Source organism: Oncorhynchus masou, chromosome 28 (assembly GCF_036934945.1).
Source record: "Oncorhynchus masou masou isolate Uvic2021 chromosome 28, UVic_Omas_1.1, whole genome shotgun sequence".
Lineage (NCBI taxonomy): Eukaryota > Metazoa > Chordata > Actinopteri > Salmoniformes > Salmonidae > Oncorhynchus > Oncorhynchus masou.
The window spans coordinates 25,970,326-25,984,661 of record NC_088239.1 but is presented as its reverse complement, the minus strand read 5'-3'; the positions used below and the strand labels follow the sequence as shown (position 1 = coordinate 25,984,661).

Below are 14,336 nucleotides of genomic sequence, written 5' to 3'. Positions count from 1 at the left end.
GTGATCTTAGGTTTCAGGTTTGAAGGGTAGAGGGGGAGGGAAGAGGGCACCATGTGCTAGTTTGCACCCTAAACCCTGTAATCTCTCCCCTCTGACCTCCCCAACCCTCTGCCTCCCCCGTCTCCCCCTCTCCTCCTCTCCCTCCCACTCTCCGCCCCCACTCTCTCCCCTCGCAGTGCGAAAAAGGAGCCAGGATCAAAGAAAGTAAAACCATGGCAGTGATTTCTGGTGATTGATTAGAAGCAGAGGAGGTTGAGAAGCGTCTTTTCTTCCCTCTCTCTCGTCGGCTGTGTGCGCACCCTCCCAGGGCCCTCGTAAATAGCTCAGGTTTTCAAGTGTGAAGACAACTGCCGCGATTGGCAGCCAGTTCCAAGAAATACCAAGTAACGACATCCATGTTGGAACGAGCTCCACGCTCAGGTTGTTTCAAGTTTTGGATGTGCCTGTTGGAAGGCGGTGGAACCCAGGAAGGAGAGGAATGGAGAGAAGAGGTGAGGGAGTGATTTTCAAAAAAGGAGGGCACGCGGAGAATTGGACTCAGATGTGTAGCGAAGACAGGGGGGGTTGGAAAAGAGAAGAAGAAACGTCTGACTGTCTGGGAGGACTGAACTCACTGCTGTTGCTTACAGCAGAGGGGCGGGCAGTTTGAACTTGAGCAAGGCCCTTCTCATGTTAATCAATGCCATAGCTGTCTCTTACCATCTCCTCCCCCTCGGTCCTAAAACAAGCCAATCCAATGCCCCGGGCCACTGACAACTGAACGACCCTCTAAAGGCATGTTAAAGGGCCGTGCCTATTCAATGTTATTGAGATAAATATGCTGTAATGGGAGCAAGCAAGCATGCAAGCGCGCGCACACACACACACACACACACACACAGATTGTATCTGAGGGCTACTTTTCTGTCCTTTCTATCTCTCTCTCTCTCTCTCTCTTTCTCTCGCTCTCGCTCTCTCTGTGTCTCACCTGAAGCTGTGAGCCTAATGATGTTGAGAGTTTGGGCCTCGCAGCGACAGCTCCAGTCCAGGGGAGACGTGTCTCATGTCAGACAGAGAGAAAGGGGGACATCACTGGAGTCAAGCAGGAAACTACTGGAGCAACTGTCACTTGATGGCATTACATTTTAACAATGACCTTTACAGAGTAATTGAACACAATCTGGAATGAAATATTATTAGGTGTCGGAAGTTAATAGATGATTTAATATTATCTATAGTACAGTACCATGGTGTGTACAGTAGAGCACACAGTCATTCATTCACACATGCCAGTAATTACACTGGCAGATACACACATCCTTATGGAAAAACCACATGATTTCACGTGTGAAAAAAAATGCACATTTTTGGGGGAACACTTCACATGTGATGATATTTCACATGAAGTTTCACATGTGGATTTCCACGTGTGATCACATAACTATTTGCACAAGTTGAGCTGAAATGTTCACATTTGAAAACAAAAGAGACACGTGAGGCCATAGGTTCACACTATTCCATATACTGTAGAGTTCACATGTTAACCCCGCTTTTTTACGTGTTCGGAGAACAACATGTTTTCACCTCGCATATGAATTGCAGATTCACATGTGGAATTTGTATTGCAAATATTTGTAAATCAATTTTGCACTTTCACCTGAAAAACATTAAAATGTTGTCACGTGTAGTTTCATGGTGTCACATGTTGAATTTTTTGCATACCCATGTTGTCACATTTATTTCACATCAGATCATGTTTTCACATGTTATCACATCAACTTCAAATAAGATCACATGTGAACAGATGACATCACATGTGATCACGTGAAATTCATGTGGTTTTCCCATAAGGACACACACACACACACACACACACACACACACACACACACACACACACACACACACACACACACACACACACACACACACACACACACACACACACACACTCTCCGGGGGCAGCTGAAGGAGGATGGGCCTCCTCTGCTTATTAACTGTTTGGCGACCTCATGACTTCATCTGTGGTGCTGTCAGACCGGAGTAGAGGAAGCGAAGAGAGATGGACCACGTTTTCCCAGCCCTGGCAGCAACGCTGGCTCAATGGGTTCTTTGTTCTGGTCTGGCTCTAGACCAGCTCAGTATGGGGCTACGGCATAGGGCTGCCTCAACCCTACAGTCCCAGAGAGAGAAAGACGGAGGAGAGGGGGAGGGAGGAGGGAGGAAGGGAGGGAGAGGGGTAGAAAGGAGGTGGAGAGGGAAGAGGGGATGGAGAGAAAGAGGGTCGGAAGAGAGGAAGGAGATGGGATGGGAGAGAAAATATCTAGGGGTGTACAATACAATACGTATAGGACAGTATGTACAGTTTGCAAAAGTTTCAAAAACATCTGGCCTAATGAAGAGCTCCTATCCTTAAAGCACATGTACCTCCAAACATCCCAATAGTCCTTTTCCACCATGTTACACTGATTATTCCCTCTCTGTGTTCAAGTCATGATCATGTAGACCATAACAGAGCTTAAGACAAAGCTGCTTTCCTCAGGGGAAAAAAATTGAGAAGTGCAATGTGTCGTTCGGTCATCCCAGCTGTGTGTGTGTGGAATGTTGGGATTAATGGGAATTGAATAGGTTGATTAAAGATGAGGGGAGTTTGATGGCAGAAACATCTCTGGGGCGATGGCGAGGAGGAGGAGGATTCCACAGGCCGGAGTGACAGGATAGGTCACAGAGGAGTAAACCTCATTACTGAGAAGGGACAGCAACAGGAGGCAATACTCCCAGAAAGAATGGGAGGGAGGGAGAGAAGGGGCAGTGGGACATTGAGAATGAGTGTGACATGGAGAGTGGAAATTTTTAGGGAGAACGGGGAGAGAGTGATAGAACAAAGTGGTGATAAGAAAGTGACAGAGAAGTAGAAGACAAATCTGAGAAAGGAAGGACAGTCATTGAGGTTGACGGACCTTAACCTCTTCCTTCTCCTCTCAGCACTCTAACTCTTTCATATCTCTCTCTTTCTTTCATATCTCTATCTCTCTCTCTCTCTCTCTCTCTCTGATTAGAATAGTCTTGTTTACCTACTATTGTGTGTGACTCCATCAATTTTGGATATTTGCGGGAGCGAGCTTCCAAGACAAACTTTACAGCATTTAGTAATTGTCGAAGCTTTGCAAAGAAAAAAGTCTCTCATTCTCAGTCTCTAGCATGGTGGCCTGGCTTTGACTAAGTTAGCTATCTAATCATAGGGAGAAAGATTGTGCTTTTTTTCTTCTAGCCACCTTCTCCGCCTCCCACCTCTCCTCAGCTCCAGACTGTGGTTGAGTCTGATCCTTTAATCTCTAAGGCTTCTATGGCTGCCTGCGACAGTGTAATGATGGGGTCCGCGCTTCACCTAGGTGTTTTGGGGGGCTGAATTACGTGCTGTTTACGGAGTGGTCACTCCCTCCTAGGGGTTGTTCCACCTCAAAAAGCTGAAGAAAGAGGAACTCGACACCCACCTCTTCAGATGATTCTGAAATAGTTTCTGTTGTTTGAAACAGATAAGAATGGCATTCCTGCAACATTATTTTGTTGAAATATAATTTGAGTTTAAGCTAATTGATTGCATCTAAAATCGATATGAAGTGCGAAAACCATTTCTTTGGATGTCTTACACACTGTTACAAAAAGTTTGGTCCAAATCGGATGTTAGCTACTCCAGTATCCTATAAATTAAAATGGTCAATTCAGGTGCAATCAATTAGCTTAATTTCTCCGTTTCCATCTACAGAAACAAGTTCAGAACCATCTGAGGTGTTGGGTGTCATGAATTGCTGAAAGGACATGGAATGACCCCTTGATCACAGGAGGGGAAAATGACCTGGAGTTGGTGGTAGAAGTTACCCAAATCTGCTCTATAATGAGGGCTGTGTGGAGTAAAATGAAGACCGATACCTTTGTAAAAGGATTCATTGTTGCCTGTGATTTGTCGACGCCGGAGACTTTGACGGAGAGAAGCCAAGTCCTGAGCTGTCAGGAAAAGTGAGGAAAAATGGCATGGTAAATCAACTGATGACTTTCAAATGATTATCGTGTCAAGGTAGAGAATGTCGATTTACCTTGAAGCGGGTTTTCTTTCTTCCATTTTTTTTCTTTCTGACATCAGGTGGCTGGATGTGTTCAGAGTGTTCAGAGCCCCTGATTGCCGGGTTGGGTTGTTTTTATGGCTTTGGGCAAGCGGTACAGAAATCTGTTTGGTCGTGTTATTTTTATGACGTTTGGCATGTAGTTTGGAATTCTGATTCTCATGCTCTCCCTGTAAAAAGAGCCCGTATGTCTGAATGCGTCGGGCGAGAAATGGTAAGCGTTAACAGCTGCCGCATCAAAGGCGCTCGGGCATGTTGTGCGTTTAACCCAAATCCGTCACACTCGCACAAAGCCCCTGATTCAACCTGTAATGTAGACATTGAACAGAGAGCGTCAAGACCACAACCAATGAGAGGTTACAGCCTCAAATGAACTCTTAACACCTCTCCTCCACATGGCAGGTCAGAGGTCAGCGAAGCTCGCACGTGATTGGTTCACTGGAATGGTTACTGGGGGTGAGAGGTCATTTGTGTGTAGAATTTATTTTCATTTCGCAAAATTATGCCTGAAAGCGCAAAAAATGGCTACTGGAAACTATTACAAAACCTCCATGTCTCTGTGGAAATTGCTGAATCTACTTCAAACACTTTGATTCGACCTCTACACTGTTGGTTGAGCTGTTAAGCAGGTAGTTACAGCCAGAATAGATCAACAGCTAACTAAGTGAGTACCGGCCAGGGCAGTGGACTGATCCATACATTGGATTTAACATCAGAAGAACCCTAATCACCATGGCCACTGAGCTGGGGAGAGGGAGAGAGGGACAGGGAGAAGAACCAAGCGATGGATGTTCCACTCAGAGCCTGAGACATTTACCAGTCATTGATAAACTGCTTAGCAGCGGGCAAATTAATGAATCCACCATCCACTCGGCCTGACACAGAGAGGGAGAGGGTGTGTGTGTGTGGGGGGGGGGGGGATGTGGGGGGGTTGGATGTAGGGGAGGAGGGCAGCAGAGGACCGAAGGGGGGGGGGGGGATGAGGGAGGTAATCCGGTTCCAGCTAAACGGCTGATCCCTCTCATTCCTCAGATATCAAATGTCAAAAGTTAAATTAGCCTGCTAGCCTCAGATAGGAGTTAACATGCTTTTAAATGGGGCAGGGGGTGGAGGGGGAGGGAGGATGCGGGCGATTCTATCCCCCTCTGGGACGGCAGCGGGCAGGTGCCTTTGAAGTGTCTAATTATCCCTCTGACTAGTAAGCACTGGCTAACTGTCTTAATGGAGCATGCTCTGTCTGATCTCCTCGCATGTATTCAGACACACACACACACACACACACACACACACACACACACACACCATCCATCGCAATGTGTTAGAAAAGCAGCTCTGAGAGGCAGCCATGAAAAAAACTCTTCATAAAGTTTGTAGAAACTATAGTGAGATAAATGTATTATGTCTTTTAATAATTCTGTATTGTTAGGTGAGAATTCACCACAGTGACAGTTGGACCTAATTCACTAACTATTTTTTATTTCGCTCTAACTGTTGGTTGGCACTTCCCCACCTCCTTGCTTTGGCTGGGTGTCCATGTTCTCTTGGCGAGCGCCTCCTAATCTGAGTGCCACAGGCCCCGTCCGGATCACAGTGGCGTCAGTAGTGGGATTCCAATGCTCCGGCCCAGTGGAAAGCTGGCCTAGTCCGGCCTGGTGGGCTGGGAGCCATGCCTGAATCCACCCTCTACCCTAACAGACCCAGTTAGCAGCCCGTCCAGTCCAGTCACACTTCTGTGATAGCTGTACGATATCACAGTCATATTATATTGTGGTGGAAGACTGGAGGTCAATAACGATAACAGACAAGGTTGTCGGATGCTGACGACCTTGTTAGTTGAATATGAAGCCTTGTCAATGCTGGTCAGACTTCGTTATTGCGTTTGTGGTTTCGAGCACTGAGCAAATGCATCTCCTCGGTTTGATTCTTAAAAGAGTAGATGAGTCAGGGTGCCCTTTGAGTGAAATTCTTAAAAATTCAAAAAGTCATGGCCCCAACTCATCACTGTTCTTTTTGGCCAGTGTAGCTCTGCTCCTTCACAATGTGCTCCTGATGAAATAGCCTGGGGTGGGGGTGGGGAGAGGGGTTGTAGAGAGTGGTTCTGGCCCTACGGATGGCTTGCATCCGGCCCCTGATGTATGAAAGGTAGTCAGTAGGGATTGGAGTGGGGGTGAGGCATGGCCCTGCTGTGAGGCTGATTTGAGGTGAGCAGGGAGAGCAGAGAGACACGGGAAGGGGCAAAGAAGCCTAGATTTCTTTTGATTCCTCTCCCCTCTAGGCTATGGGCTGGGACTGAGAGCCAGGGGCCCCTGGTAGGGTCCCAGCAGAGCCCCAGCGGCATAGTGAGGGGTGTGGGACTCCGGGCCGGGGAGATGGGGCCTGGGGATGCCGAGGGGAGGGGGCGGTGTGCCGCCGAGCCAAATTGAGACGTGGGAGCCGTCGAAATTAGCCTAGATGATTATCGAGGAGAGCAGGAGTCGGGCTGTGGGGGGAAATCAGGAATCTTCACGACCTGCCCACCACTTCTCACTGCAATTACTCTAAGCATCACTCACAGCAGCTGTATTTACATAATGCGCCACTATGGGACCACTCTGCAGAGGGGAAATAAGACAAGGGCGGAAAGTTACTGACAGTGAATTCAGGCATGTTGCGCCACAGCTAACTTTTTAGTGCTTTTTTATTTACATTTTATAGATTGGTGACGGTCTCCTTTTCTCGCTTGTTATCCTGAAAATAAATATGATCCAAATCCTGTAACTCCACAGCTATTGCGTTGGTGATTGATAAATGGGAAGATGGCCAATAGTTGATTGTCCAAGATGCTACAGGTCATGACGTGTGAGGTTAAGCACGCAGGATCCTCTGAGATGTTGTGCCCGTGTCGTGGCGTTCTACGAAGAGTTTCTTGACACGTCTCCCATGTCACTGTAAACAGACATTGGGAGAAGCTCCATTAAGACTCAGTCACCTTCAACACAATACACAACTGAACTCTGTTGTGGGAGATACCACTGAAGCTCCCTCAGCGGGGGGTTAAAAGAAAACATTCTGGCAAAACCTGCATCCTATGGGACCGGCAGCCAAAAAGTTGATCGGAAAAATACCCCACACAATTGCACTAATCTTCCCCGTTCTCTTCTCTTGTTGTGTTTGCGATTCCTCCTCTTGGTGGAGTTTGAAGGTTCTCTCTCCGTCTCTTCTTTCAGCCTGCGCTGCTAATCGTGAGTGATTCCCTCTCTCTATAGCGCAGGTGCCATGTACAGCGAGCTCTTCCTAAGCCGCTTGGAGAGGTAGCTGCTACGCTCTTATTAAACTCTAGCCAGCCGCTGAAATGTTTGCCTCCCTCTCATTGTTAATTGGGCAGTCTTCAGTCTTTTTCGCGGGAGTTGATTTGCAAGGGAAAGAAAGAAGACGGAAAGAGAGATTATCGCACAGGAGGAGAGGAGCTTTGAAGAAGTGTTTTGTGTTTTCCTCCACTCCTCTTCTCATCTTTCCCCCCTTTTGTCGGGTTCCTCAGCCAAACCCCATCACCGTGCCACAGACAACACGGCTTGCAAATGTTCGCAGGTGGAGGAGAATGGTTGTTGTGTCGCTGGCGCTTGTTCAGAGGCAAACGACACCTCCTCGATGGTAAAGGTTTCGCAACAACAAAGCCAGTTCGGGGGTAGAATGTGCAAGACTGATGAAAATGCCCCTTTGTGTTCCTCTGACTGAAACACATGTAGTAGCTTAAGGCAGCGAAGACTCCTACATGGTGCTGGCTGTAGAGTACCAAATCAAATGTCTGAGAGGCAGGAGCAGATTGGCACTCCGACCCTTGTTCTACACAACGGCTGCCTTTGAGAAACACCAACTCCCTCCGAAGCAGAGGCTTTTTGTCTTCGCTCCCTCTCATTACTTTGAATCAGCCAGGCACCCTTAACTTCAGCTCCCCTGTCCCAGGGCCCAACTCTCTCTATCTCTCTCTCTCTCTCCTTCTCTTTCCCCCTCCTCTAAGGAATTGGCTCCACTCCATTCCTCATTATCTCTTTTATATTTTCATTTTGTCATTTGTTGTATTGGTTCCCTCCTCCTTTCCCCCTTCCATTAAAGGCCCTCTCCTCCCCTGCTCAGGCATGTGGGCCTCCTCTGAAGGTATCCAGAGAATCCTTCTACAATGGAAGGCCCCAACATAAAAAGGGGAAAAACCTGGGCATTAGGACTTAATGAGCGGCTGGCTGGGCGAGAAAGAGAGATCGAGAGTGAGAGAGAGAAAGTGAGAAAGAAAGAGACACTGAGAGGAAGTGAGATAGAAAAAGAAAGAATGAGAGAGAGGTGGTAAAAGATACGGTGGGAGAGAGAGAGAGAGTCACTAGAGAGTGATGGATAGGAGAGAAGAGAGGAGGAAAGGAGAGAGAATGCCAGGGAGAGAGGATGGAGAGAGCATAGGCTCCATTATAGTGGAAGAGAACTCCTGAAATACTAGAGCCGGGCATGCACTCTGATCAGGACTGCAGTGAGCACAATTACCTTCTTTTCAAATCCTTCAGTGACACTGCGGGAGGAAGGAGGACTTTGAAACTTGAAAGGCAGGAGCTCGCTTTCAACCTCAAACGCGAGCAGGAAAGGGCTCTGAAATTTGTTCAGTGCTCCCCATCCACCATTAGCTTGTTTCTTCCTCTCGCCTGCAGGCATTTAAGCAGTTTTTGAAAAGATGTTAAGAAATTCAATCACCATAGAGAGTCCTGGATAGGTCTTTTTTTTCCTTTTTTTTGTGTGTGAGGCATGCTTCCCCTTGGTCCACCGAGGACCGGCCTCCTGCTTTGTGTTGTGGGTGAATGGACTTGTGAACCGGTGGAGGAGAGGAGGACGGGATGGGGGCAACCATGGGAAAAAGGGAGGGAATAAAAGAGGAATGAAAAATGAGGGAGGGAAGAAAGAGAAAAAGCCAAGAGGGCCTGTTTGAGGCTGATGGTGTTCAGGGTTGGAGAGGTGCTCCTGAAGTTCAGGCTTTTCAAAGTGTTTGCAGACACCTGAGTCCTCCACATCAGAGGCAGAGTACGCTGCACAGCCACAATGGATGAGAACACTGACTATAAAGCCTCCAGCTATCCAACGCAATACACTATGAAACACCATTGGACATACATTAGACCAAAAAATACATATTATAATCATTATCAGTAAACTGCACCTATGAAGCTCAAGAGGGTTCAAGTATAGTAAAGTAAAATATAAGCAAGTTTTCCAGCCGTTTAGGTTGGATGACATGTGACCGGGATAAAAATAGAAATGGGGATAGGACTGGGCCTTGGGGGATCCCTCCTATTTCAGTTTCACCATTCAAGTTTTAGTTCTTGACCTTCTGCTGCCCAGTATTTGTTTAACCTTTTAAAGTGCTATACACTGAAATAATGTACCCATTTTAGGTAGTATGTACTGAAATAATGAACCCATTAAAGGTGGCATACACTGAAATAATGAAACCATTAAAGGTGGTATACATTGAAATAATGACTCATTACAGGTGGTATTCAGTGAAATAATGAACCCATTTAAGGTAGTACACACTGAAATAATGAACCCATTTAAGGTGGTATTCACTGAAATAATGAACCCTTTTAAAGGTAGTACACACTGACATAATGATCCTATGTAAGGTGGAATACACTGAAATAATGAAGCCATTTAAGGTGGTATACACTGCAATAATGAACCCATTTCAGGTAGTATACAATGAAATAATGAATCCATTTAAGGTGGTATACACTGAAATAATTAACCTATTTAAGGTCGTATACACTGAAATAACGAACCCATTTAAGGTGGAATACACTGAAATAATGAACCCATTTAAAGTGGTATACACTGAAATAATGAACCCATTTAAAGTGGTATACACTGAAATAATGAACCCATTTAAGGTGGTATACACTGAAATAATGAACCCATTTAAGGTGGTATACACTGAAATAATGAACCCATTTAAGGTGGTATACACTGAAATAATGAACCCATTTAAGGTGGTATACACTGAAATAATGAACCCATTTAAGGTAGTACACACTGACATAATGATCCTATGTAAGGTGGAATACACTGAAATAATGAAGCCATTTAAGGTGGTATACACTGCAATAATGAACCCATTTCAGGTAGTATACAATGAAATAATGAATCCATTTAAGGTGGTATACACTGAAATAATTAACCTATTTAAGGTCGTATACACTGAAATAACGAACCCATTTAAGGTGGAATACACTGAAATAATGAACCCATTTAAAGTGGTATACACTGAAATAATGAACCCATTTAAGGTGGTATACACTGAAATAATGAACCCATTTAAGGTGGTATACACTGAAATAATGAACCCATTTAAGGTGGTATACACTGAAATAATGAACCCATTTAAGGTGGTATACACTGAAATAATGAACCCATTTAAGGTGGTATACACTGAAATAATGAACCCATTTAAGGTGGTATACACTGAAATAATGAACCCATTTAAGGTGGTATACACTGAAATAATGAACCCATTTAAGGTGGAATACACTGAAATAACGAACCCATTTAAAGTGGTATACACTGAAATAATGAACCCATTTAAGGTGGTATATGGCAGAATGACAGTTCACCATGGTGACGTGGAGGGGAGAGGAATGTTGGAGTGACAATAGTTTGATTTAAATATTAGCTGCTTGACCTCTCCGAGACATAAGTGAGTAGGGCTGGAGTTCACTGAGAGGGAGGGGGAGGGAGGGAGGGAGAGAAAGAAAGACACCCACCCACCCAAATGGGGAAAAGGGGAAGAAGCCAAAGAGAGACACAGGAACGTAGTGTAATAATATCTTTGGGAATAATTACCAAAATATTTTGTCTCCAGAAAGAGTTCATAGACGGTGTTAGCTGCATGGGCTTGTGGGAGTTTGACTTCACTTCCAAATGTTCAAACGTTATTGCTACAAGCACATTGTGTATGTCAAGTCTATGAAGCAAATACATAAATAAACTAGACCAAGAATTAGAAACTTCTCCTGGTCTACCATAAGATATTATTCCCGGGCCTCAACTCTGTGTTCGTTGGATCAGTATTCAGTACATACAGGCCCACACTCCTCTCAGCAGCATAACCCTGTCCTTTGCTCTAGTTGCTCCCAGCACAGTTTACAGTCCCCACTTTCTTCCTCAAATCCAATCCATGCGAGAAGATGAACCCCGAGTCTGAAATCCCTTTATGTTAATATTGCGCTTTGCAAGAGCAGACCCTATTAATCCAGCTTTAACAGCATAAGTGCCATTATTCCCTTAATAAGATCAGGGGCTGTGCAGTATAGGATTAAATACTTATATCATAACTGACACTATAATTTCCTGCAGAGGAGAGCATGAGCCTCTGCTCTCTTGCTGGTTTGTCAGTTCTGTGTTAAGTCTCGTGGAATTTGCTGCTCCCGAGCACTGAGGCACCATGGCTGGGCCCTTACACAGGTAATGGACGTGGGAGAGGGAGAGGGGGTCTCTCGTTCTCTCTCTCCTTCACTCTCCTCTCGACCCATCTCTCTCTCCGACTCGGGGTAGCGCTGTTTAATCTAGCCCTCTCCTCTGCACTCAATTGGCTTTTGGAGGGCTGCAATTCTCCATTGCCTCCAGTTCATAGGGGGGCCTTACAGCGCTAGGCTGGTAAATGCTATAGAACCTTTAGGCGTTGGCACGGCAGCACTCTGTCAGGGCCCTCAGTGAGACATTAAAAAAGAGAGAGCAACAGGGGGAACCGAATCAACCAGGAAAAAGGGCTGGACCAGAAGAGATTTCCCAGCAGCCTCCAATGAAGTGGATCTGTTGCTCAGTCAAGATAAGGCCAAACTCAGTGGACTCTCTGGATCAGGATGGAGGAATAGGGTGGATTTGAGGCATTTATGAAGACAGAATTGTATGTGACTGAATCAAACAGATTTTGCAATAGTTCTGTAGCGCATTTGGCTAGAGCCAGTTTAAAACTTTAGATGAGCCAGTTTAATACTTTAGATGAGCCAGTTTAATACTTTAGATGAGCCAGTTTAATACTTTAGATGAGCCAGTTTAAAACTTTAGATGAGCCAGTTTAAAACTTTAGATGAGCCAGTTTAATACTTTAGATGAGCCAGTTTAAAACTTTAGATGAGCCAGTTTAAAACTTTAGATGAGCCAGTTTAATACTTTAGATGAGCCAGTTTAATACTTTAGATGAGCCAGTTTAAAACTTTAGATGAGCCAGTTTAATACTTTAGATGAGCCAGTTTAATACTTTAGATGAGCCAGTTTAATACTTTAGATGAGCCAGTTTAATACTTTAGATGAGCCAGTTTAATACTTTAGATGAGCCAGTTTAATACTTTAGATGAGCCAGTTTAATACTTTAGATGAGCCAGTTTAATACTTTAGATGAGCCAGTTTAATACTTTAGATGAGCCAGTTTAATACTTTAGATGAGCCAGTTTAATACTTTAGATGAGCCAGTGTAAAACTTTAGATGAGCCAGTTTAAAACTTTAGATGAGCCAGTGTAAAACTTTAGATGAGCCAGTTTAAAACTTTAGATGAGCCAGTGTAAAACTTTAGATGAGCCAGTTTAAAACTTTAGATGAGCCAGTTTAAAACTTTAGATGAGCCAGTTTAATACTTTAGATGAGCCAGTTTAATACTTTAGATGAGCCAGTTTAATACTTTAGATGAGCCAGTTTAATACTTTAGATGAGCCAGTTTAATACTTTAGATGAGCCAGTTTAATACTTTAGATGAGCCAGTTTAAAACTTTAGATGAGCCAGTTTAATACTTTAGATGAGCCAGTTTAATACTTTAGATGAGCCAGTTTAATGACTTTAGATGAGCCAGTTTAATACTTTAGATGAGCCAGTTTAATACTTTAGATGAGCCAGTTTAATACTTTAGATGAGCCAGTTTGAGCCAGTTTAATACTTTAGATGAGCCAGTTTAAAACTTTAGATGAGCCAGTGTAAAACTTTAGATGAGCCAGTTTAAAACTTTAGATGAGCCAGTGTAAAACTTTAGATGAGCCAGTGTAAAACTTTAGATGAGCCAGTTTAATACTTTAGATGAGCCAGTTTAAAACTTTAGATGAGCCAGTTTAAAACTTTAGATGAGCCAGTGTAAAACTTTAGATGAGCCAGTGTAATACTTTAGATGAGCCAGTGTAAAACTTCAGATCATACAAAACATGAACCTAAGCATGTAATAATTGATCATAATCATACTCAGGTACAGATGATAGGAATAATCTCCTTTTATTTACAATGAAGCTCAACATTCATCATTTCTTGGACACTATTCAAGTGTGTAGGAGTTAGTGTTACATGAAGAGCGCCCAGAGTATGCTCTCTTCAGGGACTACTCAGAACTAGTCTGTACAGTAGCACTCACCAGGTTAGGGACCATGTGACCCCAGGAAGGCCAGGGTCAGTGGTCAGGTCAAAGGTACATTCTTTCCAAAGCAGCTCAGCCCTTGAACTCTCTTCACTTTCATCCCCACTAACCTAGCACACCAGGGATAGCTTCTCAGTGGAACTCTCCTTTCCTTCTTCCCATCTCTCCACTTAGTTTCTCTCCTTCACCTGGAGAGAGAAAGAGATTACTCTGGCAGAGAGGGGGTGTGGAGAAGGGGGGGTGATACCATGAGGCCGCTTAATGGGCAGTTTGGAATGCAGGCGGAAAGACCCGGTTGCCTTCTCCATGGGAATCCATTTATTTTATAAAAGGAACAGACGAGGCTGACTTTAAGATCCGACTTGGGAATCGCTCCCCCTGAATGTGGCTGTGATGCAGGGGGTTTGTTTAGTTGGTGAGAGCACCAGAGATGAGTCCTATTGGCTTGAGCTGTCTTCTGCTTGTCCTATTGGCTTGAGCTGTCTTCTGCTTGAGTCCTATTGGCTTGAGCTGTCTTCTGCTTGAGTCCTATTGGCTTGAGCTGTCTTCTGCTTGAGCTGTCTTCTGCTTGAGTCCTATTGGCTTGAGCTGTCTTCTGCTTGAGTCCTATTGGCTTTAGATTGTCTTCTGCTTGAGAACTCACACGTTCAGCTGGCTTATATGGAGACCAAACCAGTGTGGATTTGCAGGGAAGACCCACTGTGCATACTTGGTTGGTTGCATGTGTACAAATCAAATCCCCTGCCCCTCATAAGAGTATGCTAAATTATCTCATTTGTGTGTGTGTGTGTGTGTGTGTGTGTATTGACTCTGAGAGGTAAAGAAATTCTC

General features: G+C 44.6%; 1 protein-coding gene across 1 annotated transcript in view; it reads left to right on the top strand.

Moving 5' to 3' along the window:
• LOC135517423 (transcriptional activator GLI3-like) overlaps nt 1–14,336 on the top strand; it is a 135,077-nt gene that overhangs the window by 38,190 nt on the left and 82,551 nt on the right.